This window comes from Miscanthus floridulus, chromosome 19 (assembly GCF_019320115.1).
Source record: "Miscanthus floridulus cultivar M001 chromosome 19, ASM1932011v1, whole genome shotgun sequence".
Classification (NCBI taxonomy): Eukaryota; Viridiplantae; Streptophyta; class Magnoliopsida; order Poales; family Poaceae; genus Miscanthus; species Miscanthus floridulus.
This window is the reverse complement of record NC_089598.1, coordinates 56,916,948-56,924,827: the sequence shown is the minus strand read 5'-3', so window position 1 is coordinate 56,924,827 and position 7,880 is coordinate 56,916,948. Positions and strand designations below refer to the sequence as shown.

Genomic DNA, 7,880 nt, shown 5'->3' with positions numbered 1-7,880 from the left:
CATGGGGACAGCTAGCGCTAGCTGCAGGGAAGCAGCGTCCCTGGCGCCGGTGAGCTTGGCCTCAAAGATGGAGCCATCGACCATTGATTCGGTGAGATCCGACACCATAGAGCATCCAAGGCCATCCGGAGTTACCCGACCTCCCCTCTTAGGGTCTGCGGGGGGAGCACGCGCTAGACGGGCCTCTGATGCTTCCCCTGTATACACCTACACCGCATTGGAGCAATCTGCCACCTAGTCGCCCGCGCCATCGACTGCTGCGACAGCAGCCTTGCTTATCCCACCATCCATTCCGGGACCTGTCCGAGTTGCGGCCACCGAAAAGGTGCCACTGGCCAAGCTCAAGTCCGTCCTAATCTTGCCTGACCGCCAGCCTACCCCTCCACCTCAAGCACGCAAGCAGGTATGTCAACGGTTGGATCTGACGAAAACCTCTACCAAAGGATCCTCATCTTTGGCGACACGAAACTCCAAGCCACCGCCCCACCATTTTCGAGTGAGCCATTACTCCAACCCTGCAAAAGCTCTGGGAGGCTGGGGAGTGCTCCCAAGTTAATAATCATCTGAGCGAGCTCTAGAGTGGGCAGGTTTCACCGACTTGGCAACCAGCGAAGACACAGCGCCGCGGGCGCCAGGAGGCCTTTCCAATCTGGGATGCCATCGACTCGCAAGTGAGGGGGAGGGACGCAGCGCGGGAGGCCTTTAAGAAGAGGGTTGTCGGCCATTGCTACCGCTGCCTTGCCTCCGACCATCTCATTGCCCAGTGCTGCAAACTAGTTCGCTGCTTGGACTACCGAGGGGTTGGCCACTTCTCCAGATCCTGTCCCTCATGTCGAAAGGCAATCTCGACTGAACTCCGATCAAGGCTCACCTTCCCCCCCCCCAAACAACATCCACAGTCGCATCACGTTCTCGCCGCTCATCCACACCTCACCGCAGTCACCACCCAAAGCCATGGAGTTCGTCCCCGGATAGGTGCTCTAGCACCCAGCTCACACCCACATCAACATCATCTCCATGGAGGGCATACTGCGCAAGGCCAATAGGCTGTGCATGCTTCCGGTCATTGTCTCTACACCGCAGGAGGGCTACCGCGCCAATGCTCTGGAGGTGAGCTACGCCCTCTGGGGATAGCTCCACATCCCATGACACAACATTAGGGTGTCTCGCCATGTTCCTAGTCAGTTCTTGGCGGTGTTTGGGGCCCCTACTGAGCGTGACCACGCCATGACCAAGGGGTTTGTGGAGACCGAGGGCGCTGCCTTCCCAATCACCCGTTGGCACTCAGCTGGCGGGCCGACAGAGACCACTTGGTGGTTCCATGTGAAGGTCACCATGGAGAATGTGCCGAGGGAGGCATGGAACAAGGAGGGGGTGAAGCTCATCCTTGGTGACCCCTGCATCATCGATAAAGGTCGCCAAGGTCAACGGAGGGCCGATGGCCATGGAGGAGTCTGATCTCCTCACCACCTGGGTCTAGATGAAGGACCCCGATGAGCTCCTGAGGTCGATCTCGTACACCTTCTTCGTCGCTAGGGCCAGCCAGGCCATGTAGATCAACGGACTTGGGGCTACACCGACTCGACTCCCAACCACGCCACCGATTAGGCTGGAGGGCGATAGGCTCATCCTGGTACACCTTATGGGCTACGAGGACTAGAGCCCATCCTCTCCAGACTCTGGCTCAGGCACTTCTTCTAACCACGACAGCTCCGGGCCATGTTTTGTTCCATTCGACTGGACATGCGATGTCTTGGATGGGAGGCTGGCCTAGGGCAGGCATGTCCACCCTAGTGGCTGTCGACCACCTACCTCAACCTTTGTGTGTAGGGATGACCACGATGACAACAATAGGGTCCTGAGGCCCTAGGAGGACAATAGAAGTCCTCCAGGGTCCGCCAGCTCTTTCCAGGATACTCTTCGGAGCGGTCTGTTCATGTGCGTACATGCTTGCCATAGACATACTATCAGGCGGTGATGGGGGAGCTAGAGCCCATGGGCCATGGGCGCATGATGTTCTACTCGCCATTGTGGTCTAGATGGGAGCGCGATGCCCTAGAGCACTCAGCGTACGAGTGGGAACGACGCCGCTCGAATCTCCATCAGGCAGGTCTGCGGCAAGGGACAATAGGCTAGTGATGGAGCAGCAGTTCATGGACCCTTTGGCAGCGAAGTTCATAGTTCAAGGGCCTAGTGATAGGATTTATGGGATCATCTAGGTGTAGATCAATGGGTAAAACTTGACTTAGACAATACATTGTTAAGTACCTCATCGAGAGGCAGTCGTGGCCATGGCGCCACCGACGAGGTAGCAGCGACATGGAGGCGCGATCCAGTGGCGGCGGCAAAGGCGATGGCGCCTCCCGTCGCTTACAGCGCGCCCTTCTAGATCATACTAGGGCTAGGAACCTCGGTGGGGCGCTGGCGGTGACGATGAACCTCGTACTATGTGCCCTGGCCTCCGCCTTCCTATTTATAGCGCTGCATGATGGGGGCCTATCAGCTAGGAGAACGGCTGGACGCCCCCGATCAGGATGCGGATCAAGGGCCTATTTGCTGTTGGGCCAACTAGTGGAGATCAATATAACATTCTTCCCCTTGATCTCACCTTATGACTTAAACTTAACTTACTTTATCTTTTCTCATTCCATCGTAGATCAGTGCATAGAGCGTGCCTCATCGTCATAGTCAGTTGCCATTAGGTTAAACCGCTACAATGTACATCTCTATTTTGAAACAGATTCTCAACTAGGCCCTTAGTATCCAGAAATCATAGGCTTTCCCATAAACCCATGTCGACTGTGTGTTATCTGAACGCACTGGGTGGTTAGCCTTTGGTAAGCGAATCCACAAGTACTTGCTTGGTACTTATATGCTCAATACTTTCAAAATGATTCTGGATTTTCTCCTTTACAACATATAATTTAATGTCAATGTGTTTGGCAGCACACTTGACATGTTGTCTTAGGTGTTAACTACTTAAAATGGTTATTGTTGTTGACTACCATTGTTAAATTCGGGTACATATTCACTTAAACACTTTTGCCTAATCCTGAGGCCTCATGACAAGCTATACTATGGTATGCATCATTGATGACACCATAATTGTTTTATTGGAGCTTTTCCACAATAATACTCTAACTACGTGTGTTAGCAACTACTGTGGATTTCACTACACATCTCGCCAAAACTTAACATTTGTACCCACAACTATTTGAGAGTACATGTTCTTTCTTACTCAGCATGAGGCCTACGATACTTTACAAAAATTGCAAGACATTCTTAACTCTATTCCAGTTATCTATATCTGGACTAGACTTCTGCCAAAATATCCCGAATACGTAAGCTACGTCAGGGTAAGTTCTTACTTGTACATTCATTAAGCTTTCAATAGCTAAAGCATATGAAACCATATTCATTTGATCGATCTCATATCGGTTCCTAGAACACTAAAAATTCCCAAATCTATCACCCTGACTATAGGAGCAGGCATAGGTTTACTCACATGCATACTTTATTTCTTTAAAATCTTTTCTAGGTATGCCTTTGCGATAGTCCTAATACCCCTTTTCATCTATCTTGGTGAATTTCAATTCCTAGAACCAATGAGGCTTCACCAAGATCATTCACATTGAAACTTGAGGACAAAGACTTCTTCTCCAATGGCAGATTAATTACTACTAGTGAGTAGGATATCATCTATACATAGGATGTGGAAAAAGAATTTTCCATTCTTGAACTTCGCATAAACGCTGTTGTCCTTCTCATTTTCTTTGAACCTAAACTTTCTTATCATTTCATCAACCTCAAACACTACTGTCTAGAGACTTGTTTTAACCCATAAATGGATTTCTATAGGCGACATCCCATACGTTCTTTTTCTTCCACGACAAAACCTTTGGGTTGTGCCATGTAAATGTTTTCATACAAAACTCCGTTGTGGAATGTCGTCTTTACATCAATCTGATGTAACTCTAAATCGTAATGTGCCAATAACACCATTATGATTCTAAAAGAATTCTTGCATGAGACTAGAGAGAAAACTCTCATCGTAATCTATTCATTCTCTTTGCGTAAAGCCTTTTGCTATAAGTCATGCTTTATATCTTTTCACATTCCCTTTAGAGTCTCATTTTGTCTTGTAGACCCTTTTACACCCTACTGTTTTGGCTCCATTAGGAATTTCTTCTAAGTCCCAAACACCGTTGGTATTCATCGAATTCATTTTAACTTCCATAGCTTCTTGCCATTCAAACGAGTAAATGTTTCTCATGGCTTCTTCAAATGAGGTGGGATCAACCTCTATTTGAATTTCTTTACTAACATAGACTTTCTAGTCATCAGAAAAACTAGTTTACTAATTCTTTGATACCTTCTGGGGCCTCAGCTACTGGTACTTTTATGTGGGGCTGTTGTTGCTCTTCATTGCCAAGAGGCAATTGATTCTACAGGCTCATATATTACAAGATCCTTGTTTATATTATTCATCTTCTTTAAAGAGCCAACAATAGGTGTTATATAAGTCATACAACATCAACAGGTATTGAGAAATTTAGGGAGAATTGTGTTCTTGCCCTTGTTCAGTACTCCAATTGTGGTTTTGCCCCTACTATTTTAACTTTGTGTTTTTGCCCTTGTTATTTTGAACTGAAGTGTCCGTCTGCCCCTGCTTTGGACGTCCATCGGATGGCCATCGAATAGATGGATTAAAAAAATTCGAAACCTGAAAAGAAAAGTCTAAATGCCCAGACTGCCCCTTATCCTTTCTGGCTGTTTCTCGACTCCATAGGACACTGACCGCATCGGAGAGGGATGAAGCGGGCGGCGCGGTTCTAGGCGGCGGAGCGTGCGGCGTGGGTGCAGCGGCTCGAAGCAGCGTCGGCATCAGGGCGGGCGGAGCAGGTGCGGCATCGGGGCGACATGGGCGTGGAGCGGGCCAGGGCGCAGGGGTGGGCGGAGCGGGCGGCTCCGGTGCCTGGACGCCCGCTGCGCCTCTACATCGCCTCCGTCTACTCGGAGCGCGAGGCCGCCGCGGCCGACGACGACCTTACTGTGGTGCACGACCTCCGCGCCGCTGTCGAGCAGCCCTCCCTCCTAGACCCGTCCTCCCTGGAGCAGCGCCGCGACGCGCTCCTCGCCTACGCGTAGGCCCTGGCGCTCGTGGAGCCCCGCTTCCCCATCTCCGCCGACCGCGCCCACGTCCACTCCCTCACCTTCACCTGGCATGATGCCTTCAAGGGGAACAAGAAGTGAGCCCTCGCCTCCATCCACCTCGAGAAGGCTGCCGTGCTCTTCAACCTTGGCACCGTCGACTCCCAGATCGCGCTTGCCGCGGACCGCTCCACCGACGTCGGGATCAAGACCGCGTGCGGCGCCTTCTAGAGTGTGGCAGGGGCATTCGCGTGGCTCAGGGAGAGCGGGGTCACGGCCAAGGCTGTCGTTGCGGGGGCCACCACCGTGGACATCACGCTCGAGTGCGCCGACATGCTGGAGAAACTCATGCTCGCGTAGGTGCAGGAGTGCTTCTTTGAGAAGGTCATTGGTGGAGGGAAGCCACCCGCGCTGTGCTCCAAGGTGGCGCGGCAGGTGCGTGATTACTTCCTGTTGTTCAGGTTTTGTGATATGGGAGCTTAGTTTGGATTGATGTGGAATGAATGAAAGCTCTGAATGTTTCTTAAGTTGTTTAGGAATTAGCAAGCAAGTTCGTGTGTGTATCCAGTTGTGAGATTAGTTCCTACAATTGATTTGATTTAGTTATATATGATGACTTAATTGTATATGAGTTGCACGGTTCATTTTAGCTACCATTAATACATCACATTCTTATTCATGATGCCGTACAGTTCTTTCTTCTGCAAAACTTTGGTGTCAATGTGCTATCTAACTAATTCTTTGTCATTACATGTTCACATATCTTTTCAGGTGGGCATATTCTATGAAGAAGCATATGCAGCTCTCAGTGCACCTCCTCTAAGTCAGCACTTTGATAAGACATGGGTGTCCCATGTCCAGCTGAAAGCTGCTCAATTCTACGCCGATGCTTGCTATAGGTATTCATTAGATCTTCATCAGAAAGAAGAAATTGCTGAGGAAATTGCACGTTTAAAGATTGGTATGAGTGCCTTGGCAGATGCTAAGAAGACTGCGAAGGGAGTTGCTGCCCAGCTTCTGAATTCTGTCAACAAGCTGGAAAGTAACATGAAAACCAACTTGGAAAGGGCTATGAAGGAGAATGATCGTGTTTACCTGATGCGGGTTCCAGCTGCTGGTTCCTTGGGAGCCCTCCCTGCAGCGTCCCTTGTAAAGCCTACCTCTTTGGCTGAAGTTTTAGATGCCAGCAAGGAAAGGCTTTTTTCATCACTTGTGCCTAATGACAGCATGAAAGCACTCTCTAAGTACACAGAGATGGTAGATAATATTATCTGGACCTAGGCAGAGAAATTACAGCAAGCTAGTGAGATCACTAGAGTCAGGCTGAAGGAAATGGACTTACCAGATTCTATTCTTTCATTGGAAGGAAATATAACCTTGCCCTTGGATCTGAAGGAAGACGTAGAGGCTGTGTAGATAAGTGGTGGCCCTGCTGGCTTAGAATCTGAGTTGCAGCAGCTTAGGGATTTGAGCAGGGTCAATCAGGAACTACTTGTTCAGACTAAAGAACTTCTACAGAAGGAGGCGAATGAAGATGCACAATTTCGTACACAATTTGGGAGTCGTTGGACTAGACCTCAATCAAGCACCCTAACAAGAATATTCAGGATAGATTGAATCTGTTTGCTTCTAATCTCAAGAGAGCTGCTGATAGTGATTCTCTGATTGAACGAGGCGTGAAGGAGAACTATCCATTGATGCCTATCCTTGACAAAAGACCGGTGAGAGTTTAACAATAGTATATAACACGGTGTAGTTGCTTTTGTGGACATGTGACATGGTGTAGACCTGTAGCTTTTGTGGACATATTTTTTTCACAACTTTTGTGGACATGTTGATATGTTGTATGGTAGACTTTGAAATGCTGTGGTTCTCCATGATTTTTCCTATGCGTTTTATATGTGCTTCATATTGTTGTCATGATGCTAGCAAAATATAGCAAAGGTGTTGCCAAAATTTTGAATATTTATCAATATTAAATCTGAGTTCAAATAATTATAATTAGACATACAATAAAAAAGTCTAATTCCAAATCAGGGTAAAATCACAATTAGGCATAACAAACAGGGGCAAAATCGTATGGGCATTTATGTCCTTTTGTACAAAGTTTAACACCGTTAGGGGTGGATGATGGAGTAGAAGCAAACTGGTGCTTCGTGAATGGCACAGTAAGGGTAAATTCACAAAGTAAAAAAATAGGGGCAAAATTATAATTTCGATACAAAACAAGGGTACAAACGCAAGAGCCCTAGAAATTTATTGTTTTGAATCACTGAAATGGGCACTCAGTCCTGCTTCTCTTTAAGTCATAGGTCTCTACATACCATGCTCCCACAGATCATTCCATCTTTTATAAAGATAGTGTATCTTCAAATTTCTAATTTGGGTTTAAACTATTAAAACCTTATATGACGCTTTAAGCATCGCCTTAATATCTTTCATGGTGACTACGCTATCTTTCTCTTAGAACTTTAAAAAATCCAAGAATTTAGTTGTTTCTCTGCTTAGGGATATTGTTATTGTGACCGTTGTACTCCTCCGACAGTCATATTCATCTTAATTAATCTTTATCTCACTCTTAATGAAGAGTATCTTTCTTAATTGATCTTACTATTCCTCCCCCTCGAAATATGGCATGAACTTTACTGCCATAATTTCGAGAACTATTTAGAAAAACTGTGAAGGAGGAGACACTTATAACTTACTTTATTCACATAATTACGTTATGC

The 7,880-nt window shown here is 47.5% G+C and overlaps 1 pseudogene; it reads left to right on the top strand.

Moving 5' to 3' along the window:
* Positions 1–954: 954 nt before the first annotated feature.
* LOC136526072 (vacuolar-sorting protein BRO1-like) lies at positions 955–6,936 on the top strand (annotated as a pseudogene).
* The last annotated feature ends 944 nt before the right edge of the window (positions 6,937–7,880 follow it).